Below are 15,772 nucleotides of genomic sequence, written 5' to 3'. Positions count from 1 at the left end.
TACATTGCCGTTAGTTATAAAACTGACAACGAATAAAAAATCGCTACATTTACCCGCCCGAACTGGGGCTCGAACCCAGGACCGTTAGGTTAAAAGCCTAACGCTCTACCGACTGAGCTATCCGGGCTCTGCCGTATTCTATCTTCATGAAAAATGTGGTAATGGACGAGACATTTATTCTCTCCAGTTAATATAACATTTTAACCATATTTCGTTAGGGACGTTCTAACGATTGAAAGGTCGCAACTCGAGAAGCGTCGTTGACTGGGAGGAGTGGCGTCCTCTTGTAATCCAGCGTCTTGGAAGTCGGAATTCGAGGATGGTGTGAGGGTGTAGACTCTGATGATCATCACGCTGTGGAGATTTAACGTCCGCTCGAAGTTTACCGTCAATATGGTGCGCTCGGGGGAGCTCGAAGTGAACCAGGTTTCTTAACGAGGTACGTAGCGGCTTAGGGCAGAAATGCAGCAAGCAAAAGTACCCGCGGAAAACCATCGTAGGGTTGCGTTTAAGAGCAGGGTTTGATTATCAGACCACCCAAGAAAGTCAAACTCGATTCTTTTGGCTTTTGTTTAAACTAACATGAAAAAGAGTTGCTATGAAAAAGAAAAAAACGGGAATATTTTTTGAAAACAAAACTTTTTTTTAAAAATTCCATTATCGCCGACGATAAATAATGTTGGTGACAGTGACCAATTGTCATCTCTATCAATGCCAGACGAACGTCGGTAAATAGTTTAATTTTTGGATTTCGAATTACATAACTTCCGTTTTTTTTCAAGGTCACGAATATATCCTTAATCAGATCGGCCGAACGTTTCTTAAGTTCAAATTAAAGGAAAGGCTTTCAAGCTGCGGCTCTACCCCGGACCGTTAAATGATTTGTTTAAGGTTCTCCAGACTAAGCAAATTGAGCGTTTCTCAAAGCGGAAAAGACGTTACATTGCCGTTAGTTATAAAACTGACAACGAATAAAAAAACGCTACATTTACCCGCCCGAACTGGGGCTCGAACCCAGGACCGTTAGGTTAAAAGCCTAACGCTCTACCGACTGAGCTATCCGGGCTCTGCCGTATTCTATCTTCATGAAAAATGTGGTAATGGACGAGACATTTATTCTCTCCAGTTAATATAACATTTTAACCATATTTCGTTAGGGACGTTCTAACGATTGAAAGGTCGCAACTCGAGAAGCGTCGTTGACTGGGAGGAGTGGCGTCCTCTTGTAATCCAGCGTCTTGGAAGTCGGAATTCGAGGATGGTGTGAGGGTGGAGACTCTGATGATCATCACGCTGTGGAGATTTAACGTCCGCTCGAAGTTTACCGTCAATATGGTGCGCTCGGGGGAGCTCGAAGTGAACCAGGTTTCTTAACGAGGTACGTAGCGGCTTAGGGCAGAAATGCAGCAAGCAAAAGTACCCGCGGAAAACCATCGTAGGGTTGCGTTTAAGAGCAGGGTTTGATTATCAGACCACCCAAGAAAGTCAAACTCGATTCTTTTGGCTTTTGTTTAAACTAACATGAAAAAGAGTTGCTATGAAAAAGAAAAAAACGGGAATATTTTTTGAAAACAAAACTTTTTTTTAAAAATTCCATTATCGCCGACGATAAATAATGTTGGTGATAGTGACCAATTGTCATCTCTATCAATGCCAGACGAACGTCGGTAAATAGTTTAATTTTTGGATTTCGAATTACATAACTTCCGTTTTTTTTCAAGGTCACGAATATATCCTTAATCAGATCGGCCGTACGTTTCTTAAGTTCAAATTAAAGGAACGGCTTTCAAGCTGCGGCTCTACCCCGGACCGTTAAATGATTTGTTTAAGGTTCTCCAGACTAAGCAAATTGAGCGTTTCTCAAAGCGGAAAAGACGTTACATTGCCGTTAGTTATAAAACTGACAACGAATAAAAAATCGCTACATTTACCCGCCCGAACTGGGGCTCGAACCCAGGACCGTTAGGTTAAAAGCCTAACGCTCTACCAACTGAGCTATCCGGGCTCTGCCGTATTCTATCTTCATGAAAAATGTGGTAATGGACGAGACATTTATTCTCTCCAGTTAATATAACATTTTAACCATATTTCGTTAGGGACGTTCTAACGATTGAAAGGTCGCAACTCGAGAAGCGTCGTTGACTGGGAGGAGTGGCGTCCTCTTGTAATCCAGCGTCTTGGAAGTCGGAATTCGAGGATGGTGTGAGGGTGTAGACTCTGATGATCATCACGCTGTGGAGATTTAACGTCCGCTCGAAGTTTACCGTCAATATGGTGCGCTCGGGGGAGCTCGAAGTGAACCAGGTTTCTTAACGAGGTACGTAGCGGCTTAGGGCAGAAATGCAGCAAGCAAAAGTACCCGCGGAAAACCATCGTAGGGTTGCGTTTAAGAGCAGGGTTTGATTATCAGACCACCCAAGAAAGTCAAACTCGATTCTTTTGGCTTTTGTTTAAACTAACATGAAAAAGAGTTGCTATGAAAAAGAAAAAAACGGGAATATTTTTTGAAAACAAAACTTTTTTTTAAAAATTCCATTATCGCCGACGATAAATAATGTTGGTGACAGTGACCAATTGTCATCTCTATCAATGCCAGACGAACGTCGGTAAATAGTTTAATTTTTGGATTTCGAATTACATAACTTCCGTTTTTTTTCAAGGTCACGAATATATCCTTAATCAGATCGGCCGAACGTTTCTTAAGTTCAAATTAAAGGAAAGGCTTTCAAGCTGCGGCTCTACCCCGGACCGTTAAATGATTTGTTTAAGGTTCTCCAGACTAAGCAAATTGAGCGTTTCTCAAAGCGGAAAAGACGTTACATTGCCGTTAGTTATAAAACTGACAACGAATAAAAAAACGCTACATTTACCCGCCCGAACTGGGGCTCGAACCCAGGACCGTTAGGTTAAAAGCCTAACGCTCTACCGACTGAGCTATCCGGGCTCTGCCGTATTCTATCTTCATGAAAAATGTGGTAATGGACGAGACATTTATTCTCTCCAGTTAATATAACATTTTAACCATATTTCGTTAGGGACGTTCTAACGATTGAAAGGTCGCAACTCGAGAAGCGTCGTTGACTGGGAGGAGTGGCGTCCTCTTGTAATCCAGCGTCTTGGAAGTCGGAATTCGAGGATGGTGTGAGGGTGGAGACTCTGATGATCATCACGCTGTGGAGATTTAACGTCCGCTCGAAGTTTACCGTCAATATGGTGCGCTCGGGGGAGCTCGAAGTGAACCAGGTTTCTTAACGAGGTACGTAGCGGCTTAGGGCAGAAATGCAGCAAGCAAAAGTACCCGCGGAAAACCATCGTAGGGTTGCGTTTAAGAGCAGGGTTTGATTATCAGACCACCCAAGAAAGTCAAACTCGATTCTTTTGGCTTTTGTTTAAACTAACATGAAAAAGAGTTGCTATGAAAAAGAAAAAAACGGGAATATTTTTTGAAAACAAAACTTTTTTTTAAAAATTAAATTATCGCCGACGATAAATAATGTTGGTGACAGTGACCAATTGTCATCTCTATCAATGCCAGACGAACGTCGGTAAATAGTTTAATTTTTGGATTTCGAATTACATAACTTCCGTTTTTTTTCAAGGTCACGAATATATCCTTAATCAGATCGGCCGAACGTTTCTTAAGTTCAAATTAAAGGAACGGCTTTCAAGCTGCGGCTCTACCCCGGACCGTTAAATGATTTGTTTAAGGTTCTCCAGACTAAGCAAATTGAGCGTTTCTCAAAGCGGAAAAGACGTTACATTGCCGTTAGTTATAAAACTGACAACGAATAAAAAGTCGCTACATTTACCCGCCCGAACTGGGGCTCGAACCCAGGACCGTTAGGTTAAAAGCCTAACGCTCTACCGACTGAGCTATCCGGGCTCTGCCGTATTCTATCTTCATGAAAAATGTGGTAATGGACGAGACATTTATTCTCTCCAGTTAATATAACATTTTAACCATATTTCGTTAGGGACGTTCTAACGATTGAAAGGTCGCAACTCGAGAAGCGTCGTTGACTGGGAGGAGTGGCGTCCTCTTGTAATCCAGCGTCTTGGAAGTCGGAATTCGAGGATGGTGTGAGGGTGTAGACTCTGATGATCATCACGCTGTGGAGATTTAACGTCCGCTCGAAGTTTACCGTCAATATGGTGCGCTCGGGGGAGCTCGAAGTGAACCAGGTTTCTTAACGAGGTACGTAGCGGCTTAGGGCAGAAATGCAGCAAGCAAAAGTACCCGCGGAAAACCGTCGTAGGGTTGCGTTTAAGAGCAGGGTTTGATTATCAGACCACCCAAGAAAGTCAAACTCGATTCTTTTGGCTTTTGTTTAAACTAACATGAAAAAGAGTTGCTATGAAAAAGAAAAAAACGGGAATATTTTTTGAAAACAAAACTTTTTTTTAAAAATTCCATTATCGCCGACGATAAATAATGTTGGTGACAGTGACCAATTGTCATCTCTATCAATGCCAGACGAACGTCGGTAAATAGTTTAATTTTTGGATTTCGAATTACATAACTTCCGTTTTTTTTCAAGGTCACGAATATATCCTTAATCAGATCGGCCGAACGTTTCTTAAGTTCAAATTAAAGGAACGGCTTTCAAGCTGCGGCTCTACCCCGGACCGTTAAATGATTTGTTTAAGGTTCTCCAGACTAAGCAAATTGAGCGTTTCTCAAAGCGGAAAAGACGTTACATTGCCGTTAGTTATAAAACTGACAACGAATAAAAAATCGCTACATTTACCCGCCCGAACTGGGGCTCGAACCCAGGACCGTTAGGTTAAAAGCCTAACGCTCTACCAACTGAGCTATCCGGGCTCTGCCGTATTCTATCTTCATGAAAAATGTGGTAATGGACGAGACATTTATTCTCTCCAGTTAATATAACATTTTAACCATATTTCGTTAGGGACGTTCTAACGATTGAAAGGTCGCAACTCGAGAAGCGTCGTTGACTGGGAGGAGTGGCGTCCTCTTGTAATCCAGCGTCTTGGAAGTCGGAATTCGAGGATGGTGTGAGGGTGGAGACTCTGATGATCATCACGCTGTGGAGATTTAACGTCCGCTCGAAGTTTACCGTCAATATGGTGCGCTCGGGGGAGCTCGAAGTGAACCAGGTTTCTTAACGAGGTACGTAGCGGCTTAGGGCAGAAATGCAGCAAGCAAAAGTACCCGCGGAAAACCGTCGTAGGGTTGCGTTTAAGAGCAGGGTTTGATTATCAGACCACCCAAGAAAGTCAAACTCGATTCTTTTGGCTTTTGTTTAAACTAACATGAAAAAGAGTTGCTATGAAAAAGAAAAAAACGGGAATATTTTTTGAAAACAAAACTTTTTTTTAAAAATTCCATTATCGCCGACGATAAATAATGTTGGTGACAGTGACCAATTGTCATCTCTATCAATGCCAGACGAACGTCGGTAAATAGTTTAATTTTTGGATTTCGAATTACATAACTTCCGTTTTTTTTCAAGGTCACGAATATATCCTTAATCAGATCGGCCGAACGTTTCTAAAGTTCAAATTAAAGGAACGGCTTTCAAGCTGCGGCTCTACCCCGGACCGTTAAATGATTTGTTTAAGGTTCTCCAGACTAAGCAAATTGAGCGTTTCTCAAAGCGGAAAAGACGTTACATTGCCGTTAGTTATAAAACTGACAACGAATAAAAAATCGCTACATTTACCCGCCCGAACTGGGGCTCGAACCCAGGACCGTTAGGTTAAAAGCCTAACGCTCTACCGACTGAGCTATCCGGGCTCTGCCGTATTCTATCTTCATGAAAAATGTGGTAATGGACGAGACATTTATTCTCTCCAGTTAATATAACATTTTAACCATATTTCGTTAGGGACGTTCTAACGATTGAAAGGTCGCAACTCGAGAAGCGTCGTTGACTGGGAGGAGTGGCGTCCTCTTGTAATCCAGCGTCTTGGAAGTCGGAATTCGAGGATGGTGTGAGGGTGGAGACTCTGATGATCATCACGCTGTGGAGATTTAACGTCCGCTCGAAGTTTACCGTCAATATGGTGCGCTCGGGGGAGCTCGAAGTGAACCAGGTTTCTTAACGAGTCACGTAGCGGCTTAGGGCAGAAATGCAGCAAGCAAAAGTACCCGCGGAAAACCGTCGTAGGGTTGCGTTTAAGAGCAGGGTTTGATTATCAGACCACCCAAGAAAGTCAAACTCGATTCTTTTGGCTTTTGTTTAAACTAACATGAAAAAGAGTTGCTATGAAAAAGAAAAAAACGGGAATATTTTTTGAAAACAAAACTTTTTTTTAAAAATTCCATTATCGCCGACGATAAATAATGTTGGTGACAGTGACCAATTGTCATCTCTATCAATGCCAGACGAACGTCGGTAAATAGTTTAATTTTTGGATTTCGAATTACATAACTTCCGTTTTTTTTCAAGGTCACGAATATATCCTTAATCAGATCGGCCGAACGTTTCTTAAGTTCAAATTAAAGGAACGGCTTTCAAGCTGCGGCTCTACCCCGGACCGTTAAATGATTTGTTTAAGGTTCTCCAGACTAAGCAAATTGAGCGTTTCTCAAAGCGGAAAAGACGTTACATTGCCGTTAGTTATAAAACTGACAACGAATAAAAAATCGCTACATTTACCCGCCCGAGCTGGGGCTCGAACCCAGGACCGTTAGGTTAAAAGCCTAACGCTCTACCAACTGAGCTATCCGGGCTCTGCCGTATTCTATCTTCATGAAAAATGTGGTAATGGACGAGACATTTATTCTCTCCAGTTAATATAACATTTTAACCATATTTCGTTAGGGACGTTCTAACGATTGAAAGGTCGCAACTCGAGAAGCGTCGTTGACTGGGAGGAGTGGCGTCCTCTTGTAATCCAGCGTCTTGGAAGTCGGAATTCGAGGATGGTGTGAGGGTGGAGACTCTGATGATCATCACGCTGTGGAGATTTAACGTCCGCTCGAAGTTTACCGTCAATATGGTGCGCTCGGGGGAGCTCGAAGTGAACCAGGTTTCTTAACGAGGTACGTAGCGGCTTAGGGCAGAAATGCAGCAAGCAAAAGTACCCGCGGAAAACCGTCGTAGGGTTGCGTTTAAGAGCAGGGTTTGATTATCAGACCACCCAAGAAAGTCAAACTCGATTCTTTTGGCTTTTGTTTAAACTAACATGAAAAAGAGTTGCTATGAAAAAGAAAAAAACGGGAATATTTTTTGAAAACAAAACTTTTTTTTAAAAATTCCATTATCGCCGACGATAAATAATGTTGGTGACAGTGACCAATTGTCATCTCTATCAATGCCAGACGAACGTCGGTAAATAGTTTAATTTTTGGATTTCGAATTACATAACTTCCGTTTTTTTTCAAGGTCACGAATATATCCTTAATCAGATCGGCCGAACGTTTCTAAAGTTCAAATTAAAGGAACGGCTTTCAAGCTGCGGCTCTACCCCGGACCGTTAAATGATTTGTTTAAGGTTCTCCAGACTAAGCAAATTGAGCGTTTCTCAAAGCGGAAAAGACGTTACATTGCCGTTAGTTATAAAACTGACAACGAATAAAAAATCGCTACATTTACCCGCCCGAACTGGGGCTCGAACCCAGGACCGTTAGGTTAAAAGCCTAACGCTCTACCGACTGAGCTATCCGGGCTCTGCCGTATTCTATCTTCATGAAAAATGTGGTAATGGACGAGACATTTATTCTCTCCAGTTAATATAACATTTTAACCATATTTCGTTAGGGACGTTCTAACGATTGAAAGGTCGCAACTCGAGAAGCGTCGTTGACTGGGAGGAGTGGCGTCCTCTTGTAATCCAGCGTCTTGGAAGTCGGAATTCGAGGATGGTGTGAGGGTGGAGACTCTGATGATCATCACGCTGTGGAGATTTAACGTCCGCTCAAAGTTTACCGTCAATATGGTGCGCTCGGGGGAGCTCGAAGTGAACCAGGTTTCTTAACGAGTCACGTAGCGGCTTAGGGCAGAAATGCAGCAAGCAAAAGTACCCGCGGAAAACCGTCGTAGGGTTGCGTTTAAGAGCAGGGTTTGATTATCAGACCACCCAAGAAAGTCAAACTCGATTCTTTTGGCTTTTGTTTAAACTAACATGAAAAAGAGTTGCTATGAAAAAGAAAAAAACGGGAATATTTTTTGAAAACAAAACTTTTTTTTAAAAATTCCATTATCGCCGACGATAAATAATGTTGGTGACAGTGACCAATTGTCATCTCTATCAATGCCAGACGAACGTCGGTAAATAGTTTAATTTTTGGATTTCGAATTACATAACTTCCGTTTTTTTTCAAGGTCACGAATATATCCTTAATCAGATCGGCCGAACGTTTCTTAAGTTCAAATTAAAGGAACGGCTTTCAAGCTGCGGCTCTACCCCGGACCGTTAAATGATTTGTTTAAGGTTCTCCAGACTAAGCAAATTGAGCGTTTCTCAAAGCGGAAAAGACGTTACATTGCCGTTAGTTATAAAACTGACAACGAATAAAAAATCGCTACATTTACCCGCCCGAGCTGGGGCTCGAACCCAGGACCGTTAGGTTAAAAGCCTAACGCTCTACCGACTGAGCTATCCGGGCTCTGCCGTATTCTATCTTCATGAAAAATGTGGTAATGGACGAGACATTTATTCTCTCCAGTTAATATAACATTTTAACCATATTTCGTTAGGGACGTTCTAACGATTGAAAGGTCGCAACTCGAGAAGCGTCGTTGACTGGGAGGAGTGGCGTCCTCTTGTAATCCAGCGTCTTGGAAGTCGGAATTCGAGGATGGTGTGAGGGTGGAGACTCTGATGATCATCACGCTGTGGAGATTTAACGTCCGCTCAAAGTTTACCGTCAATATGGTGCGCTCGGGGGAGCTCGAAGTGAACCAGGTTTCTTAACGAGGTACGTAGCGGCTTAGGGCAGAAATGCAGCAAGCAAAAGTACCCGCGGAAAACCGTCGTAGGGTTGCGTTTAAGAGCAGGGTTTGATTATCAGACCATCCAAGAAAGTCAAACTCGATTCTTTTGGCTTTTGTTTAAACTAACATGAAAAAGAGTTGCTATGAAAAAGAAAAAAACGGGAATATTTTTTGAAAACAAAACTTTTTTTTAAAAATTCCATTATCGCCGACGATAAATAATGTTGGTGACAGTGACCAATTGTCATCTCTATCAATGCCAGACGAACGTCGGTAAATAGTTTAATTTTTGGATTTCGAATTACATAACTTCCGTTTTTTTTCAAGGTCACGAATATATCCTTAATCAGATCGGCCGAACGTTTCTAAAGTTCAAATTAAAGGAACGGCTTTCAAGCTGCGGCTCTACCCCGGACCGTTAAATGATTTGTTTAAGGTTCTCCAGACTAAGCAAATTGAGCGTTTCTCAAAGCGGAAAAGACGTTACATTGCCGTTAGTTATAAAACTGACAACGAATAAAAAATCGCTACATTTACCCGCCCGAACTGGGGCTCGAACCCAGGACCGTTAGGTTAAAAGCCTAACGCTCTACCGACTGAGCTATCCGGGCTCTGCCGTATTCTATCTTCATGAAAAATGTGGTAATGGACGAGACATTTATTCTCTCCAGTTAATATAACATTTTAACCATATTTCGTTAGGGACGTTCTAACGATTGAAAGGTCGCAACTCGAGAAGCGTCGTTGACTGGGAGGAGTGGCGTCCTCTTGTAATCCAGCGTCTTGGAAGTCGGAATTCGAGGATGGTGTGAGGGTGGAGACTCTGATGATCATCACGCTGTGGAGATTTAACGTCCGCTCAAAGTTTACCGTCAATATGGTGCGCTCGGGGGAGCTCGAAGTGAACCAGGTTTCTTAACGAGTCACGTAGCGGCTTAGGGCAGAAATGCAGCAAGCAAAAGTACCCGCGGAAAACCGTCGTAGGGTTGCGTTTAAGAGCAGGGTTTGATTATCAGACCACCCAAGAAAGTCAAACTCGATTCTTTTGGCTTTTGTTTAAACTAACATGAAAAAGAGTTGCTATGAAAAAGAAAAAAACGGGAATATTTTTTGAAAACAAAACTTTTTTTTAAAAATTCCATTATCGCCGACGATAAATAATGTTGGTGACAGTGACCAATTGTCATCTCTATCAATGCCAGACGAACGTCGGTAAATAGTTTAATTTTTGGATTTCGAATTACATAACTTCCGTTTTTTTTCAAGGTCACGAATATATCCTTAATCAGATCGGCCGAACGTTTCTTAAGTTCAAATTAAAGGAACGGCTTTCAAGCTGCGGCTCTACCCCGGACCGTTAAATGATTTGTTTAAGGTTCTCCAGACTAAGCAAATTGAGCGTTTCTCAAAGCGGAAAAGACGTTACATTGCCGTTAGTTATAAAACTGACAACGAATAAAAAATCGCTACATTTACCCGCCCGAACTGGGGATCGAACCCAGGACCGTTAGGTTAAAAGCCTAACGCTCTACCGACTGAGCTATCCGGGCTCTGCCGTATTCTATCTTCATGAAAAATGTGGTAATGGACGGGACATTTATTCTCTCCAGTTAATATAACATTTTAACCATATTTCGTTAGGGACGTTCTAACGATTGAAAGGTCGCAACTCGAGAAGCGTCGTTGACTGGGAGGAGTGGCGTCCTCTTGTAATCCAGCGTCTTGGAAGTCGGAATTCGAGGATGGTGTGAGGGTGGAGACTCTGATGATCATCACGCTGTGGAGATTTAACGTCCGCTCGAAGTTTACCGTCAATATGGTGCGCTCGGGGGAGCTCGAAGTGAACCAGGTTTCTTAACGAGGTACGTAGCGGCTTAGGGCAGAAATGCAGCAAGCAAAAGTACCCACGGAAAACCGTCGTAGGGTTGCGTTTAAGAGCAGGGTTTGATTATCAGACCACCCAAGAAAGTCAAACTCGATTCTTTTGGCTTTTGTTTAAACTAACATGAAAAAGAGTTGCTATGAAAAAGAAAAAAACGGGAATATTTTTTGAAAACAAAACTTTTTTTTAAAAATTCCATTATCGCCGACGATAAATAATGTTGGTGACAGTGACCAATTGTCATCTCTATCAATGCCAGACGAACGTTGGTAAATAGTTTAATTTTTGGATTTCGAATTACATAACTTCCGTTTTTTTTCAAGGTCACGAATATATCCTTAATCAGATCGGCCGAACGTTTCTTAAGTTCAAATTAAAGGAACGGCTTTCAAGCTGCGGCTCTACCCCGGACCGTTAAATGATTTGTTTAAGGTTCTCCAGACTAAGCAAATTGAGCGTTTCTCAAAGCGGAAAAGACGTTACATTGCCGTTAGTTATAAAACTGACAACGAATAAAAAATCGCTACATTTACCCGCCCGAACTGGGGCTCGAACCCAGGACCGTTAGGTTAAAAGCCCAACGCTCTACCGACTGAGCTATCCGGGCTCTGCCGTATTCTATCTTCATGAAAAATGTGGTAATGGACGGGACATTTATTCTCTCCAGTTAATATAACATTTTAACCATATTTCGTTAGGGACGTTCTAACGATTGAAAGGTCGCAACTCAAGAAGCGTCGTTGACTGGGAGGAGTGGCGTCCTCTTGTAATCCAGCGTCTTGGAAGTCGGAATTCGAGGATGGTGTGAGGTTGGAGACTCTGATGATCATCACGCTGTGGAGATTTAACGTCCGCTCGAAGTTTACCGTCAATATGGTGCGCTCGGGGGAGCTCGAAGTGAACCAGGTTTCTTAACGAGGTACGTAGCGGCTTAGGGCAGAAATGCAGCAAGCAAAAGTACCCGCGGAAAACCGTCGTAGGGTTGCGTTTAAGAGCAGGGTTTGATTATCAGACCACCCAAGAAAGTCAAACTCGATTCTTTTGGCTTTTGTTTAAACTAACATGAAAAAGAGTTGCTATGAAAAAGAAAAAAACGGGAATATTTTTTGAAAACAAAACTTTTTTTTAAAAATTCCATTATCGCCGACGATAAATAATGTTGGTGACAGTGACCAATTGTCATCTCTATCAATGCCAGACGAACGTCGGTAAATAGTTTAATTTTTGGATTTCGAATTACATAACTTCCGTTTTTTTTCAAGGTCACGAATATATCCTTAATCAGATCGGCCGAACGTTTCTAAAGTTCAAATTAAAGGAACGGCTTTCAAGCTGCGGCTCTACCCCGGACCGTTAAATGATTTGTTTAAGGTTCTCCAGACTAAGCAAATTGAGCGTTTCTCAAAGCGGAAAAGACGTTACATTGCCGTTAGTTATAAAACTGACAACGAATAAAAAATCGCTACATTTACCCGCCCGAACTGGGGCTCGAACCCAGGACCGTTAGGTTAAAAGCCTAACGCTCTACCGACTGAGCTATCCGGGCTCTGCCGTATTCTATCTTCATGAAAAATGTGGTAATGGACGAGACATTTATTCTCTCCAGTTAATATAACATTTTAACCATATTTCGTTAGGGACGTTCTAACGATTGAAAGGTCGCAACTCGAGAAGCGTCGTTGACTGGGAGGAGTGGCGTCCTCTTGTAATCCAGCGTCTTGGAAGTCGGAATTCGAGGATGGTGTGAGGGTGGAGACTCTGATGATCATCACGCTGTGGAGATTTAACGTCCGCTCAAAGTTTACCGTCAATATGGTGCGCTCGGGGGAGCTCGAAGTGAACCAGGTTTCTTAACGAGTCACGTAGCGGCTTAGGGCAGAAATGCAGCAAGCAAAAGTACCCGCGGAAAACCGTCGTAGGGTTGCGTTTAAGAGCAGGGTTTGATTATCAGACCACCCAAGAAAGTCAAACTCGATTCTTTTGGCTTTTGTTTAAACTAACATGAAAAAGAGTTGCTATGAAAAAGAAAAAAACGGGAATATTTTTTGAAAACAAAACTTTTTTTTAAAAATTCCATTATCGCCGACGATAAATAATGTTGGTGACAGTGACCAATTGTCATCTCTATCAATGCCAGACGAACGTCGGTAAATAGTTTAATTTTTGGATTTCGAATTACATAACTTCCGTTTTTTTTCAAGGTCACGAATATATCCTTAATCAGATCGGCCGAACGTTTCTTAAGTTCAAATTAAAGGAACGGCTTTCAAGCTGCGGCTCTACCCCGGACCGTTAAATGATTTGTTTAAGGTTCTCCAGACTAAGCAAATTGAGCGTTTCTCAAAGCGGAAAAGACGTTACATTGCCGTTAGTTATAAAACTGACAACGAATAAAAAATCGCTACATTTACCCGCCCGAACTGGGGATCGAACCCAGGACCGTTAGGTTAAAAGCCTAACGCTCTACCGACTGAGCTATCCGGGCTCTGCCGTATTCTATCTTCATGAAAAATGTGGTAATGGACGGGACATTTATTCTCTCCAGTTAATATAACATTTTAACCATATTTCGTTAGGGACGTTCTAACGATTGAAAGGTCGCAACTCGAGAAGCGTCGTTGACTGGGAGGAGTGGCGTCCTCTTGTAATCCAGCGTCTTGGAAGTCGGAATTCGAGGATGGTGTGAGGGTGGAGACTCTGATGATCATCACGCTGTGGAGATTTAACGTCCGCTCGAAGTTTACCGTCAATATGGTGCGCTCGGGGGAGCTCGAAGTGAACCAGGTTTCTTAACGAGGTACGTAGCGGCTTAGGGCAGAAATGCAGCAAGCAAAAGTACCCGCGGAAAACCGTCGTAGGGTTGCGTTTAAGAGCAGGGTTTGATTATCAGACCACCCAAGAAAGTCAAACTCGATTCTTTTGGCTTTTGTTTAAACTAACATGAAAAAGAGTTGCTATGAAAAAGAAAAAAACGGGAATATTTTTTGAAAACAAAACTTTTTTTTAAAAATTCCATTATCGCCGACGATAAATAATGTTGGTGACAGTGACCAATTGTCATCTCTATCAATGCCAGACGAACGTCGGTAAATAGTTTAATTTTTGGATTTCGAATTACATAACTTCCGTTTTTTTTTCAAGGTCACGAATATATCCTTAATCAGATCGGCCGAACGTTTCTAAAGTTCAAATTAAAGGAACGGCTTTCAAGCTGCGGCTCTACCCCGGACCGTTAAATGATTTGTTTAAGGTTCTCCAGACTAAGCAAATTGAGCGTTTCTCAAAGCGGAAAAGACGTTACATTGCCGTTAGTTATAAAACTGACAACGAATAAAAAATCGCTACATTTACCCGCCCGAACTGGGGCTCGAACCCAGGACCGTTAGGTTAAAAGCCTAACGCTCTACCGACTGAGCTATCCGGGCTCTGCCGTATTCTATCTTCATGAAAAATGTGGTAATGGACGAGACATTTATTCTCTCCAGTTAATATAACATTTTAACCATATTTCGTTAGGGACGTTCTAACGATTGAAAGGTCGCAACTCGAGAAGCGTCGTTGACTGGGAGGAGTGGCGTCCTCTTGTAATCCAGCGTCTTGGAAGTCGGAATTCGAGGATGGTGTGAGGGTGGAGACTCTGATGATCATCACGCTGTGGAGATTTAACGTCCGCTCAAAGTTTACCGTCAATATGGTGCGCTCGGGGGAGCTCGAAGTGAACCAGGTTTCTTAACGAGTCACGTAGCGGCTTAGGGCAGAAATGCAGCAAGCAAAAGTACCCGCGGAAAACCGTCGTAGGGTTGCGTTTAAGAGCAGGGTTTGATTATCAGACAACCCAAGAAAGTCAAACTCGATTCTTTTGGCTTTTGTTTAAACTAACATGAAAAAGAGTTGCTATGAAAAAGAAAAAAACGGGAATATTTTTTGAAAACAAAACTTTTTTTTAAAAATTCCATTATCGCCGACGATAAATAATGTTGGTGACAGTGACCAATTGTCATCTCTATCAATGCCAGACGAACGTCGGTAAATAGTTTAATTTTTGGATTTCGAATTACATAACTTCCGTTTTTTTTCAAGGTCACGAATATATCCTTAATCAGATCGGCCGAACGTTTCTTAAGTTCAAATTAAAGGAACGGCTTTCAAGCTGCGGCTCTACCCCGGACCGTTAAATGATTTGTTTAAGGTTCTCCAGACTAAGCAAATTGAGCGTTTCTCAAAGCGGAAAAGACGTTACATTGCCGTTAGTTATAAAACTGACAACGAATAAAAAATCGCTACATTTACCCGCCCGAACTGGGGATCGAACCCAGGACCGTTAGGTTAAAAGCCTAACGCTCTACCGACTGAGCTATCCGGGCTCTGCCGTATTCTATCTTCATGAAAAATGTGGTAATGGACGGGACATTTATTCTCTCCAGTTAATATAACATTTTAACCATATTTCGTTAGGGACGTTCTAACGATTGAAAGGTCGCAACTCGAGAAGCGTCGTTGACTGGGAGGAGTGGCGTCCTCTTGTAATCCAGCGTCTTGGAAGTCGGAATTCGAGGATGGTGTGAGGGTGGAGACTCTGATGATCATCACGCTGTGGAGATTTAACGTCCGCTCGAAGTTTACCGTCAATATGGTGCGCTCGGGGGAGCTCGAAGTGAACCAGGTTTCTTAACGAGGTACGTAGCGGCTTAGGGCAGAAATGCAGCAAGCAAAAGTACCCGCGGAAAACCGTCGTAGGGTTGCGTTTAAGAGCAGGGTTTGATTATCAGACCACCCAAGAAAGTCAAACTCGATTCTTTTGGCTTTTGTTTAAACTAACATGAAAAAGAGTTGCTATGAAAAAGAAAAAAACGGGAATATTTTTTGAAAACAAAACTTTTTTTTAAAAATTCCATTATCGCCGACGATAAATAATGTTGGTGACAGTGACCAATTGTCATCTCTATCAATGCCAGACGAACGTTGGTAAATAGTTTAATTTTTG

The 15,772-nt window shown here is 42.3% G+C and overlaps 34 non-coding genes across 34 annotated transcripts; 17 read left to right on the top strand and 17 right to left on the bottom strand.

Annotated features, from left to right (window-relative positions):
- Positions 1-54: 54 nt before the first annotated feature.
- On the bottom strand, positions 55-127 carry TRNAK-UUU (transfer RNA lysine (anticodon UUU)). Its single transcript has one exon. It is a non-coding gene; the product is annotated as a tRNA-Lys (tRNA).
- A 136-nt stretch (positions 128-263) lies between these two features.
- Positions 264-562, top strand: LOC149965419 (signal recognition particle RNA). Its single transcript, XR_016473054.1, has one exon.
- Positions 563-993: 431 nt separating this feature from the next.
- On the bottom strand, positions 994-1,066 carry TRNAK-UUU (transfer RNA lysine (anticodon UUU)). The gene has a single exon. It is a non-coding gene; the product is annotated as a tRNA-Lys (tRNA).
- Positions 1,067-1,202: 136 nt separating this feature from the next.
- On the top strand, positions 1,203-1,501 carry LOC149965417 (signal recognition particle RNA). The gene has a single exon (XR_016474062.1).
- A 431-nt stretch (positions 1,502-1,932) lies between these two features.
- On the bottom strand, positions 1,933-2,005 carry TRNAK-UUU (transfer RNA lysine (anticodon UUU)). Its single transcript has one exon. It is a non-coding gene; the product is annotated as a tRNA-Lys (tRNA).
- Positions 2,006-2,141: 136 nt separating this feature from the next.
- LOC149965415 (signal recognition particle RNA) lies at positions 2,142-2,440 on the top strand. The gene has a single exon (XR_016473047.1).
- A 431-nt stretch (positions 2,441-2,871) lies between these two features.
- Positions 2,872-2,944, bottom strand: TRNAK-UUU (transfer RNA lysine (anticodon UUU)). Its single transcript has one exon. It is a non-coding gene; the product is annotated as a tRNA-Lys (tRNA).
- Positions 2,945-3,080: 136 nt separating this feature from the next.
- On the top strand, positions 3,081-3,379 carry LOC149965413 (signal recognition particle RNA). Its single transcript, XR_016474059.1, has one exon.
- A 431-nt stretch (positions 3,380-3,810) lies between these two features.
- TRNAK-UUU (transfer RNA lysine (anticodon UUU)) lies at positions 3,811-3,883 on the bottom strand. Its single transcript has one exon. It is a non-coding gene; the product is annotated as a tRNA-Lys (tRNA).
- A 136-nt stretch (positions 3,884-4,019) lies between these two features.
- Positions 4,020-4,318, top strand: LOC149965411 (signal recognition particle RNA). Its single transcript, XR_016474280.1, has one exon.
- Positions 4,319-4,749: 431 nt separating this feature from the next.
- TRNAK-UUU (transfer RNA lysine (anticodon UUU)) lies at positions 4,750-4,822 on the bottom strand. Its single transcript has one exon. It is a non-coding gene; the product is annotated as a tRNA-Lys (tRNA).
- A 136-nt stretch (positions 4,823-4,958) lies between these two features.
- Positions 4,959-5,257, top strand: LOC149965409 (signal recognition particle RNA). Its single transcript, XR_016473641.1, has one exon.
- A 431-nt stretch (positions 5,258-5,688) lies between these two features.
- On the bottom strand, positions 5,689-5,761 carry TRNAK-UUU (transfer RNA lysine (anticodon UUU)). The gene has a single exon. It is a non-coding gene; the product is annotated as a tRNA-Lys (tRNA).
- Positions 5,762-5,897: 136 nt separating this feature from the next.
- LOC149965407 (signal recognition particle RNA) lies at positions 5,898-6,196 on the top strand. The gene has a single exon (XR_016472935.1).
- Positions 6,197-6,627: 431 nt separating this feature from the next.
- On the bottom strand, positions 6,628-6,700 carry TRNAK-UUU (transfer RNA lysine (anticodon UUU)). The gene has a single exon. It is a non-coding gene; the product is annotated as a tRNA-Lys (tRNA).
- A 136-nt stretch (positions 6,701-6,836) lies between these two features.
- On the top strand, positions 6,837-7,135 carry LOC149965405 (signal recognition particle RNA). The gene has a single exon (XR_016473640.1).
- A 431-nt stretch (positions 7,136-7,566) lies between these two features.
- Positions 7,567-7,639, bottom strand: TRNAK-UUU (transfer RNA lysine (anticodon UUU)). Its single transcript has one exon. It is a non-coding gene; the product is annotated as a tRNA-Lys (tRNA).
- A 136-nt stretch (positions 7,640-7,775) lies between these two features.
- LOC149965403 (signal recognition particle RNA) lies at positions 7,776-8,074 on the top strand. The gene has a single exon (XR_016473151.1).
- Positions 8,075-8,505: 431 nt separating this feature from the next.
- On the bottom strand, positions 8,506-8,578 carry TRNAK-UUU (transfer RNA lysine (anticodon UUU)). The gene has a single exon. It is a non-coding gene; the product is annotated as a tRNA-Lys (tRNA).
- Positions 8,579-8,714: 136 nt separating this feature from the next.
- On the top strand, positions 8,715-9,013 carry LOC149965401 (signal recognition particle RNA). The gene has a single exon (XR_016474159.1).
- A 431-nt stretch (positions 9,014-9,444) lies between these two features.
- On the bottom strand, positions 9,445-9,517 carry TRNAK-UUU (transfer RNA lysine (anticodon UUU)). The gene has a single exon. It is a non-coding gene; the product is annotated as a tRNA-Lys (tRNA).
- A 136-nt stretch (positions 9,518-9,653) lies between these two features.
- Positions 9,654-9,952, top strand: LOC149965399 (signal recognition particle RNA). Its single transcript, XR_016473150.1, has one exon.
- Positions 9,953-10,383: 431 nt separating this feature from the next.
- Positions 10,384-10,456, bottom strand: TRNAK-UUU (transfer RNA lysine (anticodon UUU)). The gene has a single exon. It is a non-coding gene; the product is annotated as a tRNA-Lys (tRNA).
- Positions 10,457-10,592: 136 nt separating this feature from the next.
- LOC149965397 (signal recognition particle RNA) lies at positions 10,593-10,891 on the top strand. Its single transcript, XR_016473950.1, has one exon.
- Positions 10,892-11,322: 431 nt separating this feature from the next.
- On the bottom strand, positions 11,323-11,395 carry TRNAK-UUU (transfer RNA lysine (anticodon UUU)). Its single transcript has one exon. It is a non-coding gene; the product is annotated as a tRNA-Lys (tRNA).
- A 136-nt stretch (positions 11,396-11,531) lies between these two features.
- On the top strand, positions 11,532-11,830 carry LOC149965395 (signal recognition particle RNA). Its single transcript, XR_016474019.1, has one exon.
- A 431-nt stretch (positions 11,831-12,261) lies between these two features.
- TRNAK-UUU (transfer RNA lysine (anticodon UUU)) lies at positions 12,262-12,334 on the bottom strand. The gene has a single exon. It is a non-coding gene; the product is annotated as a tRNA-Lys (tRNA).
- Positions 12,335-12,470: 136 nt separating this feature from the next.
- On the top strand, positions 12,471-12,769 carry LOC149965393 (signal recognition particle RNA). Its single transcript, XR_016473149.1, has one exon.
- Positions 12,770-13,200: 431 nt separating this feature from the next.
- Positions 13,201-13,273, bottom strand: TRNAK-UUU (transfer RNA lysine (anticodon UUU)). The gene has a single exon. It is a non-coding gene; the product is annotated as a tRNA-Lys (tRNA).
- A 136-nt stretch (positions 13,274-13,409) lies between these two features.
- LOC149965391 (signal recognition particle RNA) lies at positions 13,410-13,708 on the top strand. Its single transcript, XR_016473639.1, has one exon.
- Positions 13,709-14,140: 432 nt separating this feature from the next.
- TRNAK-UUU (transfer RNA lysine (anticodon UUU)) lies at positions 14,141-14,213 on the bottom strand. The gene has a single exon. It is a non-coding gene; the product is annotated as a tRNA-Lys (tRNA).
- A 136-nt stretch (positions 14,214-14,349) lies between these two features.
- LOC149965389 (signal recognition particle RNA) lies at positions 14,350-14,648 on the top strand. The gene has a single exon (XR_016473253.1).
- Positions 14,649-15,079: 431 nt separating this feature from the next.
- TRNAK-UUU (transfer RNA lysine (anticodon UUU)) lies at positions 15,080-15,152 on the bottom strand. The gene has a single exon. It is a non-coding gene; the product is annotated as a tRNA-Lys (tRNA).
- A 136-nt stretch (positions 15,153-15,288) lies between these two features.
- Positions 15,289-15,587, top strand: LOC149965387 (signal recognition particle RNA). Its single transcript, XR_016473637.1, has one exon.
- Positions 15,588-15,772: the final 185 nt, after the last annotated feature.

Source organism: Leiobunum rupestre, chromosome 1, assembly GCF_980474605.1.
Source record: "Leiobunum rupestre chromosome 1, qqLeiRupe1.1.hap1, whole genome shotgun sequence".
In the NCBI taxonomy this organism is placed as follows: domain Eukaryota; kingdom Metazoa; phylum Arthropoda; class Arachnida; order Opiliones; family Sclerosomatidae; genus Leiobunum; species Leiobunum rupestre.
This window is presented reverse-complemented; position numbering and strand designations above follow the sequence as displayed.